General features: G+C 44.7%; 1 protein-coding gene and 1 long non-coding RNA gene across 3 annotated transcripts in view; one reads left to right on the forward strand and one right to left on the reverse strand.

Moving 5' to 3' along the window:
- The window catches only part of LOC143974626 (uncharacterized), a 133151-nt gene extending 120470 nt beyond the window's left edge, over positions 1-12681 (reverse strand). The window contains exon 1 of the long non-coding RNA XR_013272256.1: positions 12405-12681. This is a non-coding gene — a long non-coding RNA (uncharacterized LOC143974626). The remainder of the gene's footprint in view (positions 1-12404) is intronic.
- PSD3 (pleckstrin and Sec7 domain containing 3) overlaps positions 1-13299 on the forward strand; it is an 857533-nt gene that overhangs the window by 250090 nt on the left and 594144 nt on the right. The gene's annotated exons all lie outside the window — the stretch shown is intronic.

Raw genomic sequence — 13299 nt, forward strand, 5'->3', positions numbered from 1 at the left:
CTCTATATACTCAGCTTTCCCTCTTAAAGATCTCGGATGTTTGTTACATATAGCACGGGTGTAGTTGTTACTGTAGTTGTCTTTACATGACCCTTCATATTTGCCTTGTGTCTGTCCTACTTGTCCATGCATTATGTTATGTTATGTTGTTCTGATCCTCTGTCTATGATAGTTGTGAAGTTATTGTCTATTTCCTAGAAGCTAGGTCTGCGCCCCTATTTTGTTCCCCGTTCTAGTACTCACCCCCGAAACAGAACTCAGCAAGTCTAACTCATTTCTCCCTTTAAACTGTCAATTAATGGCCAATTCCCCAACACATCCCGCACGAGCCCCTAACCCCACTTCATCGGATTTTCTTGAACTATTGCTCCCATCTACCACCACCTCCGCACTTCTCACTGCCCCTGGCCCTATCACTGGCCCCTGACCTTTGGGTTTCGCTGACCAGATATGGCATGCTCACACTCAATAGTCCTATCTCTTCCTCATAGATCCCCCTGTAGGGTCACTCTATTGTTGATCTCTAGTCCTCCACTCATCCTCACCTTAACCAATTGCCGACTTTCTGCTCCCCTAGGTCTCTCCGTGACGGAGATCTCCCACCTCTCGTGTGACCTCGTCCGCCACCCCCAAACAACGGACGCTGGTAGTCAGAGTTGACCCAGCCGGTGCCGCTCTCGGAGTTCCGAGGGGTTGACAGGCTCAACCCTTCCACCGGCCCCACACCCCCTGTACCCCACCCAAGTTCATTCTCTCCCTGCCACCCCCCTTCCATCTTCTGATCCCCCCTCTCTCCCCTCCCCTCTTCCCTTTTTTTTTCCCTTTTTTTTTTTTTTTCTTCTCTCTCTCTCTCCCCCTCTCCTAGGACCCCCCTCCCGGAAGCTCTCTAGTTAAACTTACCTCGCTCACAATGGTACCGCCACTACAGAACAAGACTAAAAATATGTCACTGAAGCTTGTCTCCTTTAATGCCAAAGGCCTAAACATTCCAGAGAAGCGCCACCAGACGCTATCGTTAATGCGTAAACTAAAGGCAGATGTGGTCCTCCTTCAAGAGACCCATTTCAGTGCTAAATCTACCCCCAGACTATCCAACCATGCCTTCCCTGTAGAATTTCACGCGACATGCCCCTCTGCTAAGTGTAAAGGTGTTTCCATACTTCTCTCCAAGAACTTTGACCTTCAACTTTCGGGTACCCTAGCAGATGACGATGGGAGGTTCCTTTTCATCAAAGGCACATTTAAAAATAGGATGTTCACCCTCGCTAATATCTATAGCCCCAACTCCTCTCAAGTACCTTTCTTTCGGAAAGTAGTGCACAAACTGCAATCTTTCACGGAAAGGAATGCTGATCCTCTGTGGCGATTTTAACGCCCCCTTGGATCCTTTAATGGACACTTCCTCAGGGTTCTCCAGCCTGACATTCCGTGCCCTCAAGCAAATCAAGAAAAGTCTCCAGGAACTGTTACTCCACGACACATGGCGATCACTGTATCCCAAAGACAAGGATTTCACCTTTTTCTCTATCCCGCATAATAGGTATTCCCGCATTGACTACCTCATGGCTTCCCAACAGAACTTACACCATCTGACCAAAGCCTCAATTGAACCTATGACGATCTCGGACCATCACCCCATCACAGCCCTTTTCACTTTCCCTGAAAAGCTTGACCGGTCCAGCATCTGGAGGTTGGATGCTAGCATTCTCACAGACGAACTCAGAGCAAACGAAATTCGTGACTGTTTAACCAATTATTTTATAGAAAATGATACACCCGAGGTCTCCCCCCTTACCCAATGGGAGGCACATAAATGTGTCATAAGAGGAAAGTTTATCTCCCTAGCTGCTGCCCTCAAGAAAGAAAGAGCGGCCACCCTAACGGGACTGTTTTCGAAGCTTAGGTCCCTTGAAACCCAGCACAAGAGAACTCTTGCGTTGGACACGCATGCTGAATTAACGAACGTCCGCACCCAGATCCAAGATATCTTGGGATACCAGACGAAAAAGAAATTCGCCCTATCCCAGAAGCTCTTCTATGAGCATGGGAACAAGTCAGGCCATCTTCTGGCCCAAGCCCTGAAAACTAAAACAGCTAAGCGAACGATCCATCGTATACACTCCCCCACGGGTTCGATCCTCGAAACCAACACAGATATAGCTTTGGAATTCAAACGGTATTATACCTCTCTCTACAACCTCAACCTCTCCAACCCACAAACTCCAGACCCCCACAAACGACTTGGCGATATCCAGACGTATCTCTCTAAGCTCCCTCTTAAGACTATCCCCCCGGACACCCTCCAAGCCCTGGAAGCCCCTATCTCTTCGGCAGAATGGTCACAAGCTGTAAAGCAACTGAAACCTGGTAAGAGCCCTGGCCCTGATGGGCTGACCTCAGCATATTATAAATTATTTGCGGAGACACTTCAAATGCCCTTCCTGAAGGCCTTCAATTCCACTCCCACCTCGAAATCTCTCCCCGGAGGCATTTTGGAAGCCCACATTACAGTTATACCCAAACCAGATAAGGACCTCACACTCACTAGTAGCTATAGGCCGATCTCCCTTCTCAATGTGGACGTGAAAATATTTGCAAAAATTCTCGCCAATAGATTCCTCCCATTTCTCCCGGCCCTTATTTCCCCCGATCAGGTAGGTTTCGTCCCCGGACGAGAGGCAAGGGACAACACCCTGAAATCCATCAATATCCACCATTTGATCACGCAAACTAAACAGAAAGCTTTCTTCCTGTCCCTGGACGCGGAGAAGGCGTTTGACAGAGTGGCCTGGGACTATATGGAAGCAGTTCTCACCTCTCTAGGACTCTGCCCTTGCATAACCAATATGATTATGTCCCTCTACTCCACACCGACAGCACGGGTCAGGGTCAACGGCACTCTGTCAAACGCCTTCTCCATCCGAAATGGAACGAGGCAGGGATGCCCCCTCTCCCCGATCCTATTTATCCTTACGCTGGAACCTCTCCTCCAGACCCTCACCTTGAATAGCGACATCAAAGGCGTCCACACTCCACTGAAAGAGTTTAAATACGCGGCCTTCGCCGATGACATCTTAATGTATCTCACGGAACCCATCACCACCATTCCAATCGTCCTCTCAGAGTTTAGTAAGTTTAAGGCGGTATCTAATCTTAAGATAAACTTTTCTAAGTCGTATACCCTTAATATTTCCCTTCCAGAAACGCTCCAGACACAATGCGAATCGAATTTCCAGATACGCTGGAAACCTGATTCTATCACTTATTTAGGCACCCAAATCCCGCGGAAGCTATCGGACCTATATGTGACAAACCACCTCCCCATCCTACATAAATTGACGACGGATCTCGAGAGATGGAACAAACAGATTCTATCTTGGTTTGGCAGGATTGCAGTTCTCAAGATGAACGTTTTACCCCGCTTATTATATATCCTCCAAACCTTACCCATACAGGTCCCCCAATCTTTTTTCACATCCTATAATAACATCTGCTCTAGATTTGTATGGGGACATCGAAAACCCAGAATCTCGATTAAGACTCTTTCTCGCCCGAAACATCTGGGAGGCTTGGGCTTCCCAGATATACTTAACTACTACAGAGCGGTCCACCTGACCAGGATTGTAGACTGGAACGTCCAGGACCCCTATAAAGAATGGGTTCCGTTGGAAGCATCTTTTTCATCTATACCACTCGCCTCGCTTCCCTGGATACGACCTGCCCACATCCCTGCCTCTGCCACCCTACACCCCCTATTACACCCTACTCTGAAATGCTTTCATCAACTTTGCTCTCGTACAAACATCTCCTCGATCCCCGGGCCCCTAACTCCGATCAAGTGTAACCCAGACTTCCCACCCAGCCTCTCCCCTGACTATCTGTCAGAACACTGGCCACAGGACAGTTTACGAGCCTACCATATGTACAACAGAGGTAAACTCATCTCCACCCCTATCCTTGCCAGCACCGTAGATAGACCACCCATTCCGCCTTGGACTTACCTTTTAATTGCATTTTTTTTGCAATCCTTAAACAGGGACTCCCAATGCTCCAGACCTCTATCTCCTTTTGAAAAGCTTTGTACCCAAACAACCCCCCAAAGACATGTAATAGCCCTCACCCACAACATGCTATGGGATGGAGTACAACCCGGATCCACCTTAGCTTGCAAACGTTGGGAGGAAGATCTTTCCCTGTCCATAACTGACGAACAATGGAGCACCATTTTCCAGACTATCCACAGAGGCTCCTCCAATGTTAGCACTCAGGAGAATAATTACAAGATCCAATCGAGGTGGTACCGCACCCCCTCTCTTTTACATAAATTCACCCCTAACACCACCGACATCTGCTGGAGATGCCTCCTGGAAGAGGGTACACCACTGCATATTTGGTGGTCCTGTACTCTCCTTCAGGACTACTGGAGAGAAGTATGTAGAATCACTTCCCAACTTACCACCTACAACATTGAACCCTCCCCGTCCCTATGTCTTCTCCACCTTTCACCTCTATCTTAATGAGCCTACCATGGCTCCCTGGCGATGCATATGCTCAATGCGGCCAAACAGTGTATCCCGATCCACTGGGGGTCGCCCAGAGTCCCCTCCATTAAAGAATGGTTTACCAGAATCAACAAAACAGCCGAAATGGAAGAGCTGATCCATATTTCCAAGGACACCCCCTCGAAATTTAGCACGAAATGGGCCTGTTGGAAACACTTCCAGACCACCACAACCTACGCAGAAGTATACAAATGAGGACATCAGGTCCGCAGTTTTAAGACCTTGACCCCACAGGGCCTAATCTACCTCTCTATCATTGAGCTTTTCGTTACAGACACTGAGAGAAGGATAAAAATCTAAGCTACAGATCCATTACTCTACTTAGGGAGGGGGTCATAGGGAAGGGGGACCTCCCCCTTCACTTGATTCCCTTTTTGTCTCCCTCTTTCCCCCCCACCCGTTTTTTTTTTTTTTCTCTTTTCTTTTCCTCTCTCTCTCTATCTCTTTATCTCACTTTCCTCCACCCTCTTCTTTCCTTCCCCCCTGCTCCATCCCCCCACCCTAGTCCGCTACCAGACCACCCCAAAGCAGACGTTCACACATGTTATCCCTCGTGAATACCACACGCCTCCAACCACATGTAGCCCTCCCCAATCTAGGTAGACCCCTTTAGGGGTCTCCCTTGCGATGTCCCATAACACGCGCTGGCCCCTTGTTCCCGCGAAGATTGACTCACCATACATTATTACTGGCCCCTTGACCCTCCCTTTAATTGGCCCTCCTGTAGACCTTGGGGCAATTCCTCTTAGAGTAATACGATATGGGCCACGCCTGATTGCTTGCAATCCGCCTGTACACTGGACATGCACCTAGCTGGCTTCTTTTACCACACAGATCCGGTCCTGTACATTTCATGATGCTCCCGTGTTATGCATATTCTATGACTATGTAACTCTGCTGATTTTGTATTCAACCTGTTGTTGGAAATACTTGTTCGTCTGTATTTTTGAACTTTTTTTTTTCAAAATAAAAATATGTTTAAAAAAAAAAAAAAAAAAAGGATTATTGTCATGTGCGTATGTATCCACCCCCTTTGTTATGAAGCCCATAAAAAGCTCTGATGCAACCAATTACCTTCAGAAGTCACATAATTAGTGAAATGATGTCCACGCAATCTAAGTGTCACATGATCTGTCATTACACATACACACATTTTTGAAAGGCCCCAGAGGCTGCAACACCTAACCCAAGAGGCACCACTAACCAAACACTGCCATGAAGACCAGGGAACTCTCCAAACAAGTAAGGGACAATGTTGTTGAGAAGTACATGTCAGGGTTAGGTTATAAAAAAATATCCAAATCTTTGATGATCCCTAGGAGCACCATCAAATCTATCATACCCAAATGGAAAGAACATGGCATAACAGCAAACCTGCCAAGGCACAGCCGCACACCAAAACTCACGAACCGGGCAAGGAGGGCATTAATCAGAGAGGCAGCACAGAGACCTAAGGTAACCCTGGAGGAGCTGCAGACTTGAGTATCTGTACATAGGACGACAATAAGCCGTACGCTCCATAGAGTTGAGCTTTATGGCAGAGTGGCCAGAAGGAAGCCATTACTTTCAGCAAAAAACAAAATGGCACGTTTTGAGTTTGCGAAAAGGCATGTGGGAGACTCCCAAAATGTCTGGCGCAAACCCAACACATCACATCACCCAAAGAACAGCATCCCCACAGTAAAACATGGTGGTGACAGCATCATGCTATGGGGATGTTTTTCAGCAGGTGGGTTCTGTTAAACTGGTCAGAGTTGAGGGAAAGGATGGTGCTAACTATGGGGATATTCTTGAGCAAAACCTGTACCACTCTGTGTGTGATTTGAGGCTAGGACAGAGGTTCACCTTTCAGCAGGACAATGATCCCCAACACATTGCTAAAGCAACACTTGAGTGGTTTAACCACTTCGCACCCGTGGCTACAGCGCGGATGCTAACTGGCGGGAGGGCATCCCTGGGCGTCCTCCTGTTTACTTCCGCAATGCGTGTGAGGAGGGAGAGATGAACCACTGAGAGATGCAGCGGTTAGTGGGAAAAAAATAATAAAAATAAAAAACTAAAATAAAGTGCCCATCTGTCCCCACTGCCACCTGTCAGTGCCATCTGCCATCCGTCAGTGTCATCTTTCCCCTGTGCCACCTGTCAGTGTCATCTGCCCCCAGTGCCACCTGTCATCAGTGCCACCTGTCCCCAGTGCCACCTGTCGTCAGTGCCACCTGTCGGTGCCATCTGTCCCCAATGCCATGTATAAGTGCCATCTGTCATCAGTGCCACATATAAGTGCCATCTGTCATCAGTGCCACGGTTCATTAGTGCCATCTGTCATCAGTGCCACGTGTCATCAGTGCCACATAGTGCCATCTGTCATCAGTGCCATATCAGTGTCATCAGTGCCATATATTAGTGCCATCTGTCATCAGTGCCACATATCAGTGCCATCTGTCAGTGTCACGTGTCATCAATGCCAGGTATCAGTGCCATCTGTCATCAGTGTCACGTATTAGTGCCATCTGTCATCAGTGCCACGTATTAGTGGCATGTGTCATTAGAGCCACGTATTGGTGTCACGTGTCATCAATGCCACGTATAAGTGCCATCTGTCATCAGTGCCACATATTAGTGTCACCTGTCATCAGTGTCACGTGTCATCAGTGTCACATGTCAGTGCCATCTGTCATCAGTGCCACGTCAGTGTCACAGGTCATTGTGCTGGTGCTCCAGGGCCTTCAAAAGTGTAATAGGTAGTCAACAAGTTAGATGTGTAATTTATGCTCCTTGAACACCTGCATGTTGGGCCTCTCTAAGTGGCCATGCTGTGAAAAAGTCCCACACATGTGGTATCGTAATACTCAGGAGGAGTAGCAGAATTTATTTTGGGGCATTATTTGTGGTATACACATGCAAGTGAGAGAAATAACCTATTACAATGACAATTTTGTGGAAAAAAATAAATAAATAAATCTTCATTTTGCAAAGAATTGTGGAAAAAATTACAACATCAAAAAGCTCACCATTCCTCTTACTAAATACCTTGGGATGTCTACTTTCAAAAAAGGGGTCATTTTGGGGGTATTTGTACTTTCCTGGCTTGTTCAGGTCGCAAGAAATGAGATAGGCCACCAGTACATCAGGTGTGATCAATTTTGTATGATTTGCACCACAGCTTGTAGACTCTCTAATGCCGCGTACACACGATCGTAATTCTTGTCTGAAAAAGCTCTGATGGTTTTCCCGACGGAATTCCGACGGAATTCGGCTCAAGCTGTCTTGCCTACACACGGTCACACCAAATTCTGATCATTTATAACACGGTGACGTACGACGTGACTAGAAAAAGGAAGTTCAATAGCCAGTATACAATAGCTTCTGTCTTGTAGTTGAATCTGAGCATGCGTGATTTTTGGCGTGTCGGAATTGCATACACACGATCGGAATTACCGATAGAAAGTTTTTCCGTCTGGAAAATTGAGAACATGCTATCAATTTTTGGCTGGCAGAAATTCGGACAGCTAAATTCCGATGGAGCATACACACGGTCGCTTTTTCCGATGAAAAGCTCTCATCTGTCTTTTTCTGGCCGGAATTCCGATCGTGTGTACGTGGCATCACTTTCACAAAGACCAAATAATATCCACTAATTTGGGTTATTTTTACCAAAGATATGTAGCAGTATAAATTGTGGCCAAAATTTATGAAGAAAAATTTTATCACAGAAACAAAGAAAAATGTGTTTTTTTTTCAACATTTTCGGTCTTTTTTCATTTATAGCGCAAAAAATAAAAAACCCAGAGGTGATCAAATACCACCAAAAGAAAGCTCTATTTGTGGGGAAAAAATAGACAAAAAATTTGGGTACGGTGTTACATGACTGAGTAATTGTCATTTAAAATGTGAGAGCACCGAAAGCTGAAAATTGGTCTGGGCAGGATGGGGGTTTAAGTGCCCAGTTGTCAAGTGGTTAAGGGGAAACATGTAAATGTGTTGGAATGGCCTAGTCAAAGCCCAGGCCTTAATCCAATAGAAAATCTGTGGTCAGACTTAAAGATTGCTGTTCACAAGCGCAAACCTTCCAACTTGAAGGAGCTAGAGTAGTTTTGCAAGGAGGTATGGTAAGATGTGGCAAGCTCATAGAGACTTATCCAAAGTGACTTGGAGCTGTGATAGCCGCAAAAGATGGCTCTACAAAGTATTGACTTTAAAGAGGAAGTAAACCCTGATGAGTTTACTTCCTCTTTGATTCCCTGCAAAGGTAAAGCATAATGGACTACTATGCATCTCATAGTAGTCCATTATGTGTCACTTACCTGACACAGGAGCCAGCGAAGTCACCGCTGTCCCCTGTAGTCCGGAGCATCCATCTTCTTGGTGGGTCTCGCTGCTCCGCCGCTGTCATTTGGCGAAGCCGCGATGATGTAACTCCCACGCATGCGCACAGGAGCTACCACTCGTGGCATATCGCCGTTGACAGCGGCGTGCTCAGTGTGCCTGCGCGCCTCTGTCTACGGCGCATGCGCCGTAGACAGCGTTGCCTGTCTTTCGGCAAATATCTCCTAAACCGTGTAGGTTTAGGAGATATTTCTTGGACCTACAGGTAAGCCTTAATCTAGGCTTACCTGTAGGTCAAAGTTGGTTGTAAGGGTTTACAACCACTTTAAGGAGATGAATAGTTATGCACATTTACTTTTTCTGTCATTTTGTCCTATTTGTTGTTTGCTTCACAATAAAAAAAAATCTTCAACGTTGTCGGCATGTTCTGTAAATTAAATGATGCAAATCCTCAAACAATCCATGGTAATTCCAGCTTGTGAGGCAACAAAACACGAAAAATGCCAAGGGGTTTGAATACTTTTGCAAGGCACTGTATCTCTTTTACCAAAACTCTTAATTCCTAGCAGTTTTTTTTTTTTTTACTGCAGTACTTAAGTTCCACTTGATTATTGCAGTCTTTGTCATGACATTTTGTTTTTACCTTCTATTTACTTATTAAATCCTCTTTGCTCCCTGTTTTAGTGTACTATCACTTGCCCACTTGCCCCTTCCAGGCTTAATTAAGGAGCCAGTCCAGTTTTCTCTCTACTGAAGTTGAATACTTTAAGTATCTTGGAGAATAGGCTTTAATGATGGACAGTAGTGATTGGGCACTGTCAGGAAAAGACAGTTATGTGATTGATAAACCTTTCTGCGTTATAGGGTATTTAAAACTGTGTGTTCACCTTTCAGCTTTAAAATGCCCAAGGGTTGTCAGAAGTGATCAGTATGCATAGGCGTACGTTAATGGCTAAGCTTAATAAAGAACCTGCCACTAAAAATATTATTACCATACTTATATGGTCACCAAGACTGTCACATTTGAAAGCCTCACCATCCAACTTAAAGCAGTAAATGGAAGTTGAGAATGTGCATATAAGCTAGCAGAAGTGCAAAAGGGCCTCCATATTGGTGTGGTACCTGCCATTCTAAAGGTGCCCATATACAGACTGATAACTGAAAATGATAGGTTATGGATAGGTTATGCAGTCAACTTTTAAAACTCATACACATCTACGTTAATATTTTAGCGCCAAAATGTTATCTTTGGTTAGACACATTGAACAACCCACAAAGATCAGAGAATGACTTGGGCCTGTCTTATCTTTAATGTGTATGACCTTGCATGATAAAACAGCATATAAGCCAGCTGAAGTGAAATAGGGCCTCCATATTGTGTAGTACCTACCATTGTAAGGGTGCCCATACACAGACTGATATTTGGAACGGTAATGCAGTCAACTTTTAGGGCTCATACACATCTACATGGATATTGTAGCAGAAAAATGTTTTCTTTGGCTGAACATTTTTTTAATTCACATTGAGTTGAGAATGGCTTGGGCCTGCCTATTTTTTTTATGTGTATGGCTACCTTTTTATATGTGTGGCTACCCTTGCATGATACAACAGCATATATGCCAGCTCAAGTGAAATAGGGCCTCCATTTTGTGTAGTACCTACTATTCTAAGGGTGCCCATACACAGACTGATAGTAGGAACGGTTATGGAGTCAACTTTTAAGACACATCTGCATGAATATTGTAGCACCATAATGTTTTCCAAGGCTGAATTTTTTTAACAATCTACATTGAGTTGAGAATGGCTTGGGCCTCCTTATTCTTTTTTGTGTATGGCTACTCTTTTGTGTTTTAAGCCTCGTACACCTGATCGGATTGTTGGCCAACAGAGCTTCAGACTTTTGTTCGAAGGGCGTGTGCCAGGAACTTGTCTTGTATACTAATGGCACACAATTGTAGGCCAACAAACACGAACGTGAGCATTGATTCCGAGCATGTGCGTTTGTACTCTACTACTTTTGTGTGACGGACGTGTGTACAGATGATACGAAAATCTGACAACAAACCGTTGTCCGCCGAAAATTTACTAGCCTGCCATCCAACATTTGTTGATGGAAAGTTGGGCAACACTTGTCTGATGGAACGTACTAACGGTCGGATTTTAGGCAAACGGTCTGTCACCACACAATCCCCTGCCAACAATCTGATCGTGTGTATGAGGCTTAAGGCTACCCATAAATTGCTGGTTCGAATCCCAACCACGACACTGCCTGCCTGGAGTTTGCATGTTCTCCCTGTGCCTGTGTGGGTTTTCTCCGGGTACTCCGGTTTTCTCCCACACTCCAAAGACATGCAGGTAGGTTAATTGGCTTCTGTCCAAAATTGGCCCTAGTATATGAACGGGGACCTTGGATTGTGGGCTCCTTGAGGGTAGGGACCAACATGAGTGTGCAATGTACAGGGATGGGGACAATTGTAGACACTCACTCAGGTTGAACTGGATGGACTGATGTCTTTTTTCAACCTTACTAACTATGTAACAACAGTGCTTAGAACATCAAATGACAATGTTGATGTGCTTCAATATATACCAAATAATATTCAAGCTATACAACCATTCAGCCAAACACTTTACAAAACCCTAAAAAGCTTTCTTACTATGTATTTCTAACAACAGGACCTAGGGCAAAGGCAGAAATACAATTTACCACAGCATAAAAAGAGTCTTTGACTACAAAATAGGCCAAGCATATAAACTGCCAATAAAACAACTTTTCCAATGTTGCTTTATTTTACAAATGTCCATAAAATCTGAAATTGTCCTTAATGCGCAAGTTAATTTTAAGCCATTTTATTTTTGTACCAGCTCCCTTTGCACAAACAATAGCTTCTACATTAGCAGTATTTCCAAATCTGTGTTATACATTAAACGCTCCAGCCCGTTTGCAAGGATTTTTTTTTCCTCCTGCTTTAAGGTTGGACAGAATGAGTCTGCAGCTCCCTCCTCGCTCCCATAATGCTGCCATTTACATCACTGTGTGCAGCGCTGGACAGGAGAGTGCCAGGAAATTTGAAACTAGTATGCATCCAGTTATGTGGAATCGCGGAAGCATGAATTAGCAGCGTCTCCTTTTAGAGAACTTTATCGAAGCGATACACTGATGACCCCATGCAATCTCATTGATCGATGGGTAACTGCTGCAGCTGCCACTGTCACTGTAAGTAATCTCTATAGCTAGCTTCTAAAATGTGTAATCTCATCAATAATCAGATGCTGCCCCCCACCTCCAGGGATGTGTGTTATGTGTTTCTGTAAGGCTTGGATGTGCCAAGATTTACATGGTGATTCTGTATATGCAAGGGGAAATCTGCAGCTAACTCAATGTAGAAGAGAAGCGATGGATGATTTCATTATGTCTTTCTCTGCATCCCTATAAAATGCAGTGTCAGCTCTATTCCTACACAAAGCCTGTACTGTACTGCATAGACTAAACAGATGCTGGCTGCATGAACTTACCTGCTACGTGTAACCGCCCATGGACAGATTCACTAAATTGTCCTTTACCCACTGGATATCAGATCCAAGCTGACCTCTCAAATATAATCCAGGACAGCTTTCCTTCTTTGCTTTTTGCAGAGAAAACACAGTCAGAATGGGAGGAGTCTGCATTAAAGGGCACTCTGCTATACGATTGCAGCACTAGTACCTTATTGTAAAGGATCAGGCTGGGTTGGCTTGGGTGGATTCCTCTATGCTTACAGCATGTCTTGCGGCTGTCTTGCTTCTCTGTCTGTTAAGTGGCTGCACATGTTATTTAAAAAAAAAAAAAAGAAAGAAAGAAAAGGAAGAGCAAAAAATCAGTAAAGAAATAATCGCCTGCGTTTCAGACAAAAAGGAGTGCAGCATACATTCCACGTGGACACATAATGTATTGACTTCCCTGCGTTCGGTTATTCTTTTCAGATGTTTCACCAGACATAAGCACTGATGGATTTTGCAGACTATTTCAGGGTTGCACTTGAATGAGTTAAGCCTGGAGTTCTATATTAACCTCAGGAACACCAACGTAGTTTTAGCGCTTTGTCTGTTCTAGACAAGAATGGCAGGATTGCAAACAACACTTGTAATGGCATGTTTGATTTGCAGGGTCAAATGACTCTATTATTAACAGTGGTGACAGTTCATAGATGATGGGTTTTATTTAGCAGAATTCTGATTACCAGTATGTGTGGAATTATTGGGCTAGGCCTACTGCATAGACATGAAATTCCATTGTCTGGATAAGTTACTATGGGATAGTAACTTAAAAATGTACTAAAGTAATTTGATGCAGTTGTTACCATAGAGGAAATAAACAGAGGATGAACAGGGTGCATAGAACACAACTGCGGCCAGGACCTGAAGGAATAAG

Source organism: Lithobates pipiens, unplaced genomic scaffold (genome assembly GCF_037356315.1).
Source record: "Lithobates pipiens isolate NorthernLeopardFrog02 unplaced genomic scaffold, aLitPip1_a1.2 Scaffold_13, whole genome shotgun sequence".
NCBI lineage: Eukaryota > Metazoa > Chordata > Amphibia > Anura > Ranidae > Lithobates > Lithobates pipiens.